Raw genomic sequence first — 15102 nt, forward strand, 5'->3', positions numbered from 1 at the left:
GAAGAACACACCCCATGGTGGGAACACTCCAGGGTTGTGCTCACCCCTGCCCTCCTGGGTTGGTACAGCTGACCGGGTGAAGCATGCTTGCTTCTAGATGCAGAGACTCTTAGCTGGAAGGACTTGAGCTCCTGCTAGAGTGATGGTTACAGATGTGCCTTCCTGGGTGAGATTCCACAACCTGGTAGAAAAGGCATCAATAGTGGCCGATAAATTAGAGAAACGACATTTAAGGTTGTTCTTGATAGACAGTTCAGGGGAGTAGACAACACTTAAGCAGTGTCTGCCGTGGAGAGGCTGGTGGAAATATTGGGGAGCCAGGTCCCCATTTTCTTTGCTTCTGAATCTCCCAGGCAAGATCCTCCTCTTATCGTGCACTCAAGAAATAGACAAATGTAGTAATTCTTGCCTCCTTCATTTATGAGTGGACAGATGGTATAAGTGCCAAGCTAGTCACGGGAAGGAATGTTTTATTTTCTCTTTTAACTAACTGGGCAGGAATGATTATCTGAAGATGTGTTTTATTTGGCCCTTGCAGTTTTTTTAAAAAACAATTTGAGCTGGCTGCCAGTTCAAATCAGGATATTTCACTTTAAAATAAAACAAACCAATTTCCAGATATTAAAAGTCTTGAGGTCCCCAAAGTCACTGTGTCCTGGAGGTGCATTGCAGGTGCCATCTTTTGATGGGACATGCCTACTCCAGTTTGCTGAAGACCCCTCTGCCCTCCCAGCTTCCTCACTCCCATAAGTTACTTACCTGGCCTTTGTCAGCATTTGGGTCTGTGACCCCTGCTTTAGTGGCTAGCAGGTCAGATAAGTGACCTCTGGGCAGAAAGGACTCTAAATTTCTGGGCTTTGGGGACCACCTGGGGCATGTCAAGTCCCCCAGAGTAAAGGACAAAGGGTATTCCTTATCCAGCAGGAAAACAAAAATTAATTAAGTAATCTTTAGATGCAAGGTAATTATTAAAATGGTTCAAGAGACAGGTAATAAAGGGAGTTGGATGGATGCCAAACATCCAAACTTCTTTACTGGAACCAAACTAAGAACAAGGGGGACTCTGTCCTCCCCTGTGCCCACCTGTCCAAGCACTTGCCACAGGAAACTATAGTGAGCTGTTTATGGGTTTGCCTCTCACTAAACCTCATGTTTTTCGTCTGTAAAATGAGGCCAATCATCCTTCCTGCCACACCCCAGGCACCCCGTCTCCTGCAAAGGAACCCCATATAAGAAAGGGCTCTACCAACTGTAAAGTGCTGTGTTATTAATTACCAAATAATGATTAAACTAAACTTCAAAGCAAACCCAAAGACTGCTGCTGAGTTTGTTGGGAGAAACTGAATTTACTTCAAATCAACAAACCTGTACTAGAATGTCAGCATTGCATTGGGTCCTGTGATGGTTAATTTTTTATATGTCAACTTGGCTAGGCTGTGGTATCCACTTGTTTGATCAAACACTAGTTTTGATGTTGCTGTGAAGGTATTTTTTTAAGATGTTGTAAACTTTTAAATCAGTAGGTTTTGAGTAAAGCAGATTACCCTCCATAATGTGGGTGGGCCTCATCCAATTAGTTGAAGGCCTTAAGTAAGAATACTCATGTCCCCCAAGGAAGAGGGAATTTTGTCTCCAGACTGCACTGCACATTTCAGACTTGCCAGTTCCTACAATCATATGAACCAATTCCTTAAAATAAGTCTCTTTCTCATATATATAAAAAACCAGTAGGATATATATGTATATCTCCTATTTGGTTTTGTCTCTCAGGATAACTCTAAGACAAAAGCCAAAGCATGCTTTTTAAAAAAAAAAAAAAATTTATTTATTTATTTATTTGGCTGTACCAGGTCTTAGTTTTGGCACACAGGATCTTCGCTGTGGCATGTGGGATCTTTAGTTGCAGCATGCAGAATCTTTTTTAGTTGCAGCATGCAGGTTCTTAGTTGCAGCATATGGGATCTAGTTCCCCAACTAGGGATCACACCCGGGCTCCCTGCATTGGAAGTGCAGAGTCTTAACTGCTGGACCACCAGGGAAGTCCCCCAAAGTATGCTTTCACGTAACATAATTTATCTCATTTCATGTTCACAACATTCTCTCAGAAGTAGGTATCATTGGCTCCATTTTGCATTTGCTTTTGAGAATGCTGAAAGGACAGAGAGAGATTAAGAAATCTACCCAGGTCATAGGAAGAACAGATATTTGAAGGAAGACATATCTGGATGCAGAGCCACCACATGGAGTTGAGACAAGAGCAAGGTGTGGGTACGAGAAATGGGCCTCTTTACTCTTCCAGATCTTTCTGTCCTGTCATCCTCTGTCATGATGTCCTTTTTGGTCCCCCTCCAAGTAACAGTCATCTGGAGACCATCAGGGAGCCAAGCTGAGTTGGACAATGACAGCGTCCCAAGCAGGCAAAGGCCTTCTAGGGAATGTGCGTGTGCAGCTTGGACATAGGCCTTTGAGGCAGAGGTGGTGGGAGAGTCCTACTCTCAGGGTGAGATTACATCTCATGTCCTTCATTACCCAATTCTTTAGGTTGCAAGTGATGAAGATGCAAATCAAATTGAAGTAAATATAAAAGGGAATTTACTGGCTTATGTAATGAAAAGGCCAAAAGTTTGGGTGTGATGGGATCCAGGTTCCTAAGCTGTGTCATCAGGAGTGTCTGTGTTTCATCGTTTTTGGTTCTGCTTTTCTTTGTGTTGGCCTTATTGTCTAGCAGATATTTCCCTGATGGTAGCAAGACAGTGATGAACATGTCCACATTTCCATCCCTCCAAGTGAGGCTCCCAAGCAGAGATAGATAGATAGATAGATAGAGAGAGAGAGAGAGAGAGAGAGAGAGAGAGAGAGAGAGAGAGGGAACACCTGCCTCCCAACAGTTCCACCATATCCTGAAATTGACTCTCACTGGGTCATTTTGGAACAGGTGCTCACTCAGGACCCATCTCTGGGGCCAGAGGTGTGGAATATGATGTGTTCCCCACTGGGGTCAATCCAAGCTCTGGACAGCCTAGAGTATATCAAAATCCTTCCTGACTTTCTGACATAAAATAATTCACAGAAGAAGTAATTAATAGATTTACCTAACTGAAAACTAAGAGTTTGGATGTCAACGTTCATGATAAACAAAAGAAAAATGAAAACAGAAAATGGGACAAAAGTATTTGCCAAATTCATGGTTAATAATCTTAGTACGGTCTTAAAATATAAAGAGTACACACATTGATAGGAAAACATTGGCTCTATGACTTAGAAAAATGGACAATTGGCAGCACCACTTAGGCATCCCAAAGGCACCTCTCTCAATCTCTCTTCTCTGTCTCTATAGAGATCAAACAAATGTGGCAGATGGTTAAAATTGGTGAATCCAGATAAAGGTTATATGATGTTTATTGTAGTACTCATTTAACTCCTTAGCTTTGAAATTAAAAAAAAAAAGTTGGGGAAAAAAATGAAAGAAACTTTCTTAATTTTAATTCTTAATCTAGTTAAATATTTCAGCAGTAAGTTTTTAGGCTGCTTAAAATGATTCATTTGATTTTTTCAAAATCTGAAGATGAAAAAATTTGAAGTGAATTTCCCCAGAGTTCCTCTGACATTTCTCTTCCTATTTCCGTAGTCAGAACAATAATTCTTGTCTGACAGGGGGACAGCTGGGTACTGTCAGCCTGGATAAGGCCCAGGCAACACTAACCAGTGGGCTGAAAGGGAAGGCTACCATAACTTCAAAACATCCAGTTACACGTTAATAACACGAGAGAGGAGGTACCCTCTCTTTACTTTAAAGAATGGAAGTTCCCAAATTAGAAACAGCTTCCTGGAAAGAGCATGACTGAGTAGTAACCTGGTACAGCATTCATTTCCCAGCCTGACCACTTTCTGCTCGTGAGACATATCCAATAATAATCACCACCACCACCACCACCACCACCATGAATATTCATGGAGCCCTGGCTATGCACCAGGTCCATGTCTAAGAACTTCACAGCTATGAATTCATATTAATTCCTTTAATTCAGTTAACTCATGTAATTCAGTTAATTATGAGGTGAACTATTCTTGTCACTCTCACTTTACAGAGGAAGAAACTGAGTCCAAAAGTGTTGAGAGCTTCCCCAAATCTCACAGCTGGTGGGTGAAAGAGTTGGGATTTGCACCAGGCTGTGACCCTCTGGAGCTGCCGCTTGTCACTACTACATAGTATGGTCTTTCAGTCATGACCTTAGGGAGAAGAGTTACAATAAAAGGCAACTGGCTGGTGGTTTGGTTTTGAGGAGGGACTGGTCCACGTGCATGTGGACCTTTAACGCCCGCAGGCAGAGCGAACAGTAGGTTAACCACGGGGTTACCATTATGATTGAGCTGTTCCAGGGGAGGTGTCTGCAAGGGAACCAACCTCAATCCATAAAATGGAAGCTCCTGTATAAGGAATGAGATAAAATTCCATCCCAGTCAGTTCTGGGTGGCAGGTGGGTCAGCCACCAAGTTCCAGGGAGCCAGCTGTCCAGCTGAGGTTGTGTGTCTGAACTTCCTCTTCCTCGTGAAAACCTGGGGGCCTGCTTGTCTCTCTACTGCACACTCTCGCCCTCCTCCAATGATAGCGGAAGAGGCACCAGGATTTCATGTCAGCTCAGCCAGAAAGGCTCCTTGGGGGCAGGAACCAGTCACAGATACGCTCAGGGAAGGAGGGACGTGAGCTCAGGGAAAGATCATGTACTTGACTTTGTCAGCCTGAAGTTGTACCCCAATCCCTCTAACACCTTTTGCAGGTAACAGCCGGCACAGTGGTGTGACTCTTGACTTGGAAGGACACCGTGAATGATTTCTCAGACTGGGGGCTGCCTTGTGGTGAGTGCAGATCAGGCCAGCGGCGTGGAGGGCTGCGGACAGCCTTGCTGCAGTCACCTAGCTCAGTGCCTCTGTGCAGCAGACAAACACACAAGGGTAGTTCCTTTCTTTGAGTCAGTTTGTACTACGATGCTGGCATTTCCCTAGTTGGCAGGATGCCAGTCTTTGGGGTATGCATGTTCCCCAGACTGCTCCACCTCAGCTGGTTCCTTGAATCAGAAACACAAAAGAGGAAGTCAGCTTGTCCTCATGGCACATCTCTTGTCCCACCAAGCATAGAGGTACCCCTGCTGGAATAGCCCCTCTTAGCCTCTCCTCCGAGGGCCTTGGACTCTTTTCAGGATAAGTTGTGGCTTCTTTTGTCTAGTTTTAGAAGGTCACTATTTGGATTTTGCTCATAGCTGTGAAAATAAAAACAGGATTTATAATGCTGGGGATTGAGGAAGGGTTTTGCAACTCATACCCCGAACGAGAAGTATTGGCTTCCTCAGCTTCCCCCTAACAGTGGAGATTAATGTCACTCCACTATACTGGTGACTAACAGGCAGCGGGAACTAAGACAGATCTCCATCATGCCGGGAGGGGAGTGAGGGTACCGAGGGCGTCCAGCTCCTCGCCCTTCTGGGCTGACAGGCTGGCTGGTGAAGGCCGGGTGTTGACTGGCAAAGTCTCCCTGTGGGAAGTAAGCCAGGCACAAGTCCTGTGTGTGGGCACGTGGCCACAGTTCTGGGGGCAGCCTCCTGCATGGACCACACTGCGCCAAAGGTCCAGCCTGGGGAGGAAGGGACATGGGGGCAGATGGTCCAAAGCTTCCCTCCTCACATTAGGACCCTCCAAACCCTTCCTGTCATTCCTCTCTCCCTGTCCTTCTGCAGCCTTTCTGGCTGGGGATTGTGGCTGGAGGGCAGAAGTGGAAAGAGAAAAGGGAAAGGAAGATGGAAAAAAAGAATAAAATCAGGAGGGCCATTGAAGATGGAGAGAGGGGAGAAGGAAAGTGGTCCCAGAGGTTGGGAAGTTGGGGACATTTGTGGAGGCTCAACCCAGCTCTGTTTGAAACACTTCCACCAGAATTAAGCAAATTCTTAAATTCTTATGGCAGCGGTGGTGGCATGAGAAGGTGCCCTCAAACCTCCGTGACCACTGTGCTCTGAGGCGGTTCCCCCTCTGGTGATGAGTGTGGCAGGAGCTCATCACCTGGGCGGGTCCACCCCTGGCAGAGGTGGGACTCCTCTGGCAGTGACTTTGGCTCTATGACACCCCAGTGGCCTTGCCAAAACTGTCCTTCCCTCTCTCCAGCCCAGGGGACACACCTGCATTGTGGTCTGAAGGCTCTTCCAGCCCCCCATGCCTCGCCCACCTCCCTCACAGGTGTTTTCCCTAACACATCGCTCTCATGTCTGATTCCCTTCCTGTCTTGGCATCTGCTTCTGTGACCCCCTGAACTAGCAGAAACCTTAACACTAAATACTAGTGTTATGTTTATACTACACTTGAGAAAACCAAGGCACAGAGAGATACAGTGAATTACTTCCAGTTTTGCAGCCAGTATGCGACAGAGCTGAGACTTGAACCCACCTGCTAAACCGCCAAACTGCTCTGTTACCATTTCACTCATGGGGCAGCTGACTGTGAGACAAGTTCAGAGATGAACTCATGGTCACTTGGCTAGTGTGGCCTAGAGACCCTAGGGAACATACGAGACCTAGTGAACACCAACCCTCAGTTGTCTGGGGCCCCTGGCGCCCCTGGGTGAGAATGACATCTTCCTATGGCTTTTTGGGGTCACAGGGGCAGCTGACAGGTATCAGGGACAAGACTGTGCTCTCTGAGGGCATCCCCCATGTTTGCCAGACATCATTCATGCCCTGCCAGGCATTCACGTCTCCTGGGGAGCTGTCAGGGGTACACTCAGAGGCTCCAAACAGTGCAGCCTTGCTGGCTTCTGGATCTGGGGAAATGGTCTTGCTCCTCAGAGGGTTTGGCGGATTCCCAGGAAGTGCTGGGGCCCGATGCCTCCTGCTTTTCCTTCTCTGTGCCTTTCACATCGCAGGGCCCAGGGACCTCTACACAGGGGCAGCTCCCAGATACCTAATGCCTTCCTGCTTTACCATCCTGTAATTAGGGGAAAAAAGGTAGCAAATTGTGGTTTTGATTTAAGAAATAAATTTAATTCATGCAAATGATCCATCCTCAAAAAATGAGTCATAAATATAGACGTGCATTCTTCTTTAGGTATGTTTAAATATAGCTCACGAATATCACTACACCACTAACTATAGCTCCTTCCACAACTTCAAGGTGCCTCCTACTCAGCCAAATGTCAAGATTTTGTCAGAGGAAACTTAGCCACTATTTTTCTTTTTCTCCCCAGCTTTATTGAGATGTAATTTACATACAACATTATGTAAGTTTACGGTATACAACATGATTTGATACCCGTATATATTGCAAAATGATTACCAAAATAAGGTAAGTTAACACATACATCACCTCACATAAGTACCTTTTGTTGTGTGTGGTGAAAACATTTAAGGTCTATTCTCTCAGCAGCTTTCAAGTGTACAGTACAGTATTGTTCACTATAGTCACTGTGCTGTACATTAGATCCTTAGAACTTATTCATCTTATAACTGGAAGCTTGTGCACTTTGACCAACATCTCCCCATTTCCCCCACCCAACAGGCCCTGGCAACCACCATTCCACTCTGTTCCTATGAGGTCAGCTTTTTGAGATTCCACATATGAGTGAGATTATACAGTATTTGTCTTTCTCTGTCTGACTTATTTCACTTAGCATAATGCCCTCAAGGTTCATCTATATTGTTGCAAATGTCAGATTTTCTTCTTTTTTATGGTTGAATAATGTTCCATTGAATGCATATACCACATCTTCTTTATGCATTCATCCACCGATGGTCAATAGATTGTTTCCCTCTCTTGGCTAATGTAGATACGGCTGCAGTGAACATGGAGATACAGATATTTCTTCAAGATACTGATTTCTTTTCTTTTACGTATACACCCAGAAGTAGAATTGCTGATCATAGGGTAGTTCTATGTTTAATTTTTTGAGGAACCGCCATACTATTTTCTGTACTGATTGTATCAGTTTACTTCACCACCAACAGTGCACAAGCGTTCCCTTTTCTCCACATCCTTGCTAGCACTTACCTCTTGTCTCTTGACAATAACCATTCTAACATGTGTGAAGTGATATCTCATTGTGGTTTTGATTTGCATTTCCCTGATCATTAGTGATGTTGAGAACCTTTTCATGTACTTGTTGGCCATTTGTATGTTTGGAACAATGTCTATTCAGGTCTTTTGCCCATTTTTAAATCAGTTAATCACTATTTTTCTTGCTCCATTCATTTTACCCCAGTAAACCTTTCCTACTTTATTAATATTTTGCCCATTCTGAATAGCAGCTGCTGACATTACCCAGCATATGTCACTAAACACACAAGTCATATATTTCCAAGGGCTCTCTCATGTTAACTACAGAGCAGAATAACACCTCTTGCATCCTCACGCACTCCACCCTTCATATTCTGATAAACAAAACTGGGTTCATGAAAATGCATATTAAAACTTCAGGTCCCACATAGGTCCCATGGTGGTTCTAAACCTGCATATGCAGCTCAGGAACTTCGGGAATCACCAGAGGTTACTCGGGATGCCTGTGCATATGAGGTCTCAAGCTAATGCAACTTTACCCCATTCCACTCACGAAGAGGGAAGAGAACTGAGGGGCCCATGGGCAGTCTTCTAGATACTGAAATGAAGGCCAGTAGGGCTTGGGAGGAGGGGTCTTTAAACTTTGGCGCAGCAGACAGAGGACAAGGAATGTGAGCCTGGGTTGAGCCCCTGCCTTGTGCTAAGCACTGTTGTAGCTGCTTTTACTGCGGTCTCGCATTTTCTCCTCTGAATATAGGTATCACCACCCCCATTTTTCTGATGAATAAACTAAGGCCCAAGGCGGTTAAGTAATTTCCAAAGACCAACACTCTCAGGACAGAAGATGCCTCCCCAGTGAGCCTGGACTCGGAGGGTAGATCTTCATGGACAAGAGAGTAGCAAGATGGCCTTGGCATCCTTTTGGCCTCATTGGAGGCTCTGTGAAGTCGGAGATGCCAGGCTCTGTGGCTGGACACCTGTAATACTTGGAAAGAGGGGGATTCTGTGAGGCAGGTGTTCCCTTAGCCTGGGAGTGACCAAAGGTGACCAGGGTGAGTGGAATAGAACTTCCCGAAAGACCAAGCTTGATGACCTGGGCCCTTATGTCTCCTAAGTTGGCTCTGACATCGTATTTAGGGTCTGCGCAGTGTTTTCAGTTCTCCTCTTTTGCCAGTAAAGGCACAGGAGATTTCAGACACAATTTCAATTCTTCATTGCTGCCATTGTATCAGCCCCGAACGAAGCATTTCAAAAAACGCTTCCTTTGGGACTTCCCTGGTGGTCCAGGGGTTAAGACTCCGCACTCCCAATGCAGGGGACCCGGGTTCGATCCCTGGTCAGGGAACTAGATCCCGCATGCTGCAACTAAAAATCCCGTACGTGGCAACGAAGATCCCATGTGCCGCAACTAAGACCCGCCGCAGACAAACAAACAAACAAATAAATAAATAAAATATTTTTTTAAAAAAACAACTTCCCTCTCTAAGGATCTGGTAGCATCTTACTGGTTCATACCTCTTTGGGTAAGATACCTGGATGCCTTTAGGAAGTAGCCAAATCAAATGTGAGAAATACTCCAAAGAATTGGCATTGGCATCAGCTGCCTATGATTCTCCCCAGCCTGTATCTGTCTGTGCTTTGAGTAACGATGGATTAATTCAGAGTCATTTCTGCTCCCTCTGAGCAATTTACATTAATGACCACGATAAATATGTTGTAGCTGAGTCATTTTCTTGATTTTAAGGTTTAAATGGCATCTGGCTATGTACACTACTATCTATAAAATAGATAAACAACGAGGACCTACTGTGTAGTACAGGGAACTATATTCAATATCTTTTAATAACCTATAATGGAAAAGAATCTGCAAAAGAATATATATATAACTGAATCACTTTGCTGTACACCTGAAACATTGTTAATCAACTATACTTCAGTTACATAAATAAATAAATAGCATTTGGCTAGCAGCCTCTGGGCAGCCCCTTCCAATATTTCATTAAAGTGCTAATGAACACATAGGAAAATATGAAAATGCTCAGTAACGCCACCGACTAAGACCAAAAAGCACCTCTGACTGAATCGGGGAGGAATCGGCATTTACTACAAGGTAGGGTCATTTTTAAAGAGAAACCACTGTGAGTTTTGTTTTATGAAACAGAAAAATAGAAAATGACAGCAGGAAAAAATACTTGTAATATAGGAGAGACAAAAGATTATTATATTTTCTTTGGAATGAGCTCTTAAAAATCAATTTAAGGGCTTCACTGGTGGCACAGTGGTTAAGAGTCTGCCTGCCAATGCAGGGGACACGGGTTCGAGCTCTGGTCCGGGAAGATCCCACATGCCGCGGAGCAACTAAGCCCGTGCGCCACAACCACTGAGCCTGCGCTCTAGAGCCCGCGTGCCACAACTACTGAGCCCGTGTGCCATAACTACTGAAGCCCACGTGCCTAGAGCCCATGCTCCCAACAAGAGAAGCCACCACAATGGGAAGCCTGCGCACCGCAACGAAGAGTAGCCCCCGCTCACCACAACTAGAGAAAAGCCTGCATGCAGCAACGAAGACCCAATGCAACCAAAAATAAATAAATAAATAAATAAAATAAATTTATTTAAAAAAAAATCAATTAAAAAATATCAAACATACCAACATGTGCAAAAGACACCAGGAGGCAATTCACACAAAAATACAAGTTATTACTCAGTAAATGTTGGAGTTCCTTCTCTGTGTCAGACACATTTGAGGTACTGTTGGTCTGGTCATTACAAACCAACATGGAAGAGAAATAAGAAACAAACAAATATGTAGTATAATGCAAGTAGAGATAAAGGGTAAGAAAACAAATAGAGCCAGGAATAGCGGGAGGGAGTGAGATGGTGGTGAAATCTTTGTTTTAGTTGGGGTGATTTGTGAAGGTTTATCTGCAGAGGTGAGACTGAAGCAGAGGTTGAGTGAAGCTAGGGGGTGAGCCATGCACAGATCTGATAAAAGAGCTCCCCCCTTCCCAAGAGAAAAGGACCCCAGGCAGAGAAAGGAGCAAGTGTAAATGGTCTGTGGTAGGGAAGAGCTCAGCCTATTTCAGGAAGAGCTAAGAGGCCTGTGTGGCTAAATGGAGTGTGGGAGGCTAGTCTTGGGATACGAGACTGGGAAAGGAGCCAAGGGCGGGATCATGTAGGGCCTTCTAGTTCCTAGTACAGAGTTTGAGTTCATTATTTATTTTTTCTTTTTGGCTGCGTCAGGTCTTTAGTTGCGGCATGCGGGATCTTTTGTTGCGGTGTGCCGGCTCTTCGCTGGGGTGCTTGGGCTTCTCTCTAGTTGTGGCATGTCGGTTTTCTCTCTCTAGTTGAGGAGCGCAGGCTCAGTAGTTGTGGCGTGCGGGCTTATCTGCCCTGCAGCATGTGGGATCTTAGTTCCCCGACCAGGGATCAAACCTGCATCCCCTGCATTGCAGGACGGATTCTTTACCACTGGACCAACAGGGAAGTCCCGAGTTTGGGTTCATTCTAAGGGAGGTGGGGATCCACTGGGTAGTCTCAAATGGAGAAGTGACATTATCTGATTGGATATTAGGAGGACTCCCAGGGGACAGTGCAGGGAATGGACCATGGAGTGGAAGCAGAGAGGGTGTGGAGTTGTCTGGGAGAAGGAAGGTGATATGTTGGATGGAGGACAGTGGGGGAAGTGGTGAGAAGCAATCTGGTGGAGAATTGGTTTTGAAAAAAGTGCTAGCTGGGGCTTGCTGGTGTGTTGGAAAGAGGGCTTTTTGACCAGAACAACTGGAGGAATGAAGTTATCATTTACCAAGACAGTGAAGAGTGCAGGGCTTTGTGATGATGCTGGAAGGTACTTATTGTCCAGGGGAAGTTGTTAGGGAATTGAATGTTCACGCCTGGCCTCTGGAGAAGTCTGGGCGGGAGAAAAATGTTTGGGCATTGTCAGTGTGGAGAGATGATGTTTAAAGCTTTGCAGTGAGCTGAGATCTCCAGGGGAGTGAGTGTAGACAGAGAGGAGAAGACGTATGGGGACCCAGCCCTGGGGGCCTCGATGTTTTTGTTTTTGTTTGAAATATGTATTTATTTATTTATCTATCTATTTATTTGGCGTCACTGGGTCTTAGTTGTGGCACGCAGAATCTTCATTGCTGCATACAGGATCTTTAGTTGCAACATGCAGGATCTTTAGTTGCAGCATGCTGGATCTTTTAGTTGAGGCATGTGGGAACTTTAGTTGTGGCATGTGGACACTTAGTTGTGGCATGTGAACTCTTAGTTGCGGCATGTGGGATCTAGTTCCCTGACCCGGGATCGAACCCGGGACCCTGCATTGAGAACATGGAGCCTTAGCCACTGGACCACCAGGGAAGTCCTGACCTTGATGTTTTGAGGTCAGGGAGGCGGAAATAACCAGTGAAGGAGACTGTGAAAGAGCAGGCAGTGAGGTGGTCAGAGAACCGGGAGAGAGAGTGGTATCTCCAGCACCAAACAGAGGAGGAAGCGATACACTTTGTCAAATTCTCTGGTGGGTTGATAAGGTGGGCCGGACTGTAGACTATAGGATTGAGCCACATGGAGAGCATTGGTGACTTTGACAAGAGCATGTCTGAGGGGGTGGTAAGAAGACAGTTCAAGAGAGAAAGGGGGCCAAGGAACAGGAGACAACTCTTCTAAGTATCTCTAAATGGAGAAGAAATATGAGACAAGAGCTGGAGGAGATATGGAATCAAGATGAGGGTTCTAAAAGTGAGAGGTATCTGGCCTTGTATGTTTAACTGAGAATTACCCAGCAGAGAGAAGAAATTGATTGTGCGGGAGAGAAGAGGCAAATGAAGGAAGACAATCCTTGGGGAAGCAGGAGGGATGGGATCTCTTGCACAAGTGAAGAGTTTGGCTTTTTAAAAAATTATTTATTTATTTATTTATTTATTTATTTATTTGGTTGTGCTGGGTCTTAGTTGTGGCTTGAGGGCTCCTTAGTTGCTGCTTGCTGGCTCCTTAGTTGTGGCACGTGGGCTCCTTAGTTGCAGCATGCAAACTCTTAGTAGTGTCACTCATGTGGGATCTAGTTCCCTGGCCAGGGATCTAAACCGGGCCCCCTGCATTGGGAGTGTGGAGTCTTAACCACTGTGCTACCAGGGAAATCCCAAGAGTTTGGCTTTAGGTAAGAGCAGGGACAATTCTTCCATCCTACCTGGAGGGAAGGAAGAGTGCACGGACACATCTGCAGGTAGGTGGGAAGATGTGGTGGTGGGAACCCGTGGAAATTCTTTCCTGGTTCTTTCTATTTCTCAGTGGAATAATGTGTTTTGAAATGGGCACTTATCCATCACCGATGGATGTGTAAATTAGCCTTTTGTTATTAGGCTTCCCAGCTTGGCAGCTGGGCATCCTCTTGCCCCCAAACAGGGCTATCTGGATAGGCCAAGGAGTTCTTAGAGTTGTACTAATTGAGTTCCTTGACTGATTGGAGCACCACCTCTGCTAGCAAAAGCTCAAAATACAGGGTGTCTGTAAGTCATTGTGAGTGTGGATTTCTAATCAATTCAGTGCCATATAGGGTATGAACAATTTGTGAGATGCAACCCAGAGAGAATTCACTAGAGATTTAAATAAAGTTGCTTATGTTTGTTTTTTTCGTTTTTCATTTTGCAAGTACTGAGCTCTACATTATACTGAGATGGCTGTATCCAAAATGATGGTGGATGCATTGAAAGTCGACCTTCCTGCAACCAACTGTGTTAAACCTTGAATTAATTCTTTCTTTGTTGCCTTTTGCAGATTGTTTATATTTCATATAGAAGTGAATATTTTAAGCATTCAAACTGCAGAATGACTTCATGGGTGCCCTGTTCATCTCTACTTCTTCCCCGTCTAAGACACCTCTCTCTTCCCAGAGCAAGTGTCAGCACCTTCTCTTCCTAGATTTTGTTGGGGTTTTTTCCCTAAATTTTAAATTGTGGCAAAATAACCATAACACAAAATTTACTATCTTAAATTTTAAGTGCACAATTCAGAAGTATTAAGTACATTCATATTGTTCAACCATCACCACCATCCATCTCTAGAACTCTTTTCATCTTGCAACCCTGAAACTCTCTACCCATTAAACAATAACTCCCTATGACCCCTTCCCCCAGATTTTGCATGGCTCAGAGAGCCTCTCCTGTGTCCCCTTAACTCAAGTGCTAAGTCATATCTGTTTCCTTAAACTAACTTATTTTGTGATGTTATTGGTCACTTTTGTTTATTTTTTAATAGAAGTATAGTTGATTTACAATGTTGTGTTAATTTCTGCTGTACAGCAAAGTGATTCAGTTATACATATATATGCATTCTTTTTTCTTAAATATTCTTTTCCATTATGGTTTTTCATAGATATTGAATATAGTTGTCTGTGCTATACAGTAGGACCTTGCTGTTTATACCTTCTATATATAATAGCTTATATCTGCTAACCCCAGCCTCCTACTCCCTCCCTCTCCCAGTCTCCTCCCCCTTGGCAACCACCAGTCTGTTCTCTATGTCCGTGAGTCTGTTTCTGTCTCATAGGTAGGTTCATTTGTGTCATATTTTAGATTCCACATATAAGTGATATCATATGGTATTTGTCTTTGTCTGACTTACTTCACTTAGTATGATCATCTCTAATTGTACCCATGTTGCTCCAAATGGCATGATTTCATTATTTTTATAGCTGAATAGTATTCCATTGTATATATATATATACCACATCTTCTTTATCCATTCATCTGTCAATGGACATAGGTTGTTTCCATGACTTGGCTATTGTGAATAGTGCTGCTATGAACATACGGGTGCATGTATCTTTTTGGATTAGAGTTTTGTCTGGATATGTGCCCAGGAGTGGGATTGTTGGATCATATGGTAATTCCATTTTTAGTTTTCTGAGGAACCTCCACGTTGTTTTCCATAGTGGCTGTACCAACTTACATTCCTACCAACCATGTAAGAGGGTTCCCTTTTCTCCACACCCTCTCCAGCATTCGTTATTTGTAGAGTTTTTTTCTTTAATTTTTATTTATTTATTTTTGGCTGCGTTGGGTCTTC

Source organism: Physeter macrocephalus, chromosome 18 (genome assembly GCF_002837175.3).
Source record: "Physeter macrocephalus isolate SW-GA chromosome 18, ASM283717v5, whole genome shotgun sequence".
Lineage (NCBI taxonomy): Eukaryota > Metazoa > Chordata > Mammalia > Artiodactyla > Physeteridae > Physeter > Physeter macrocephalus.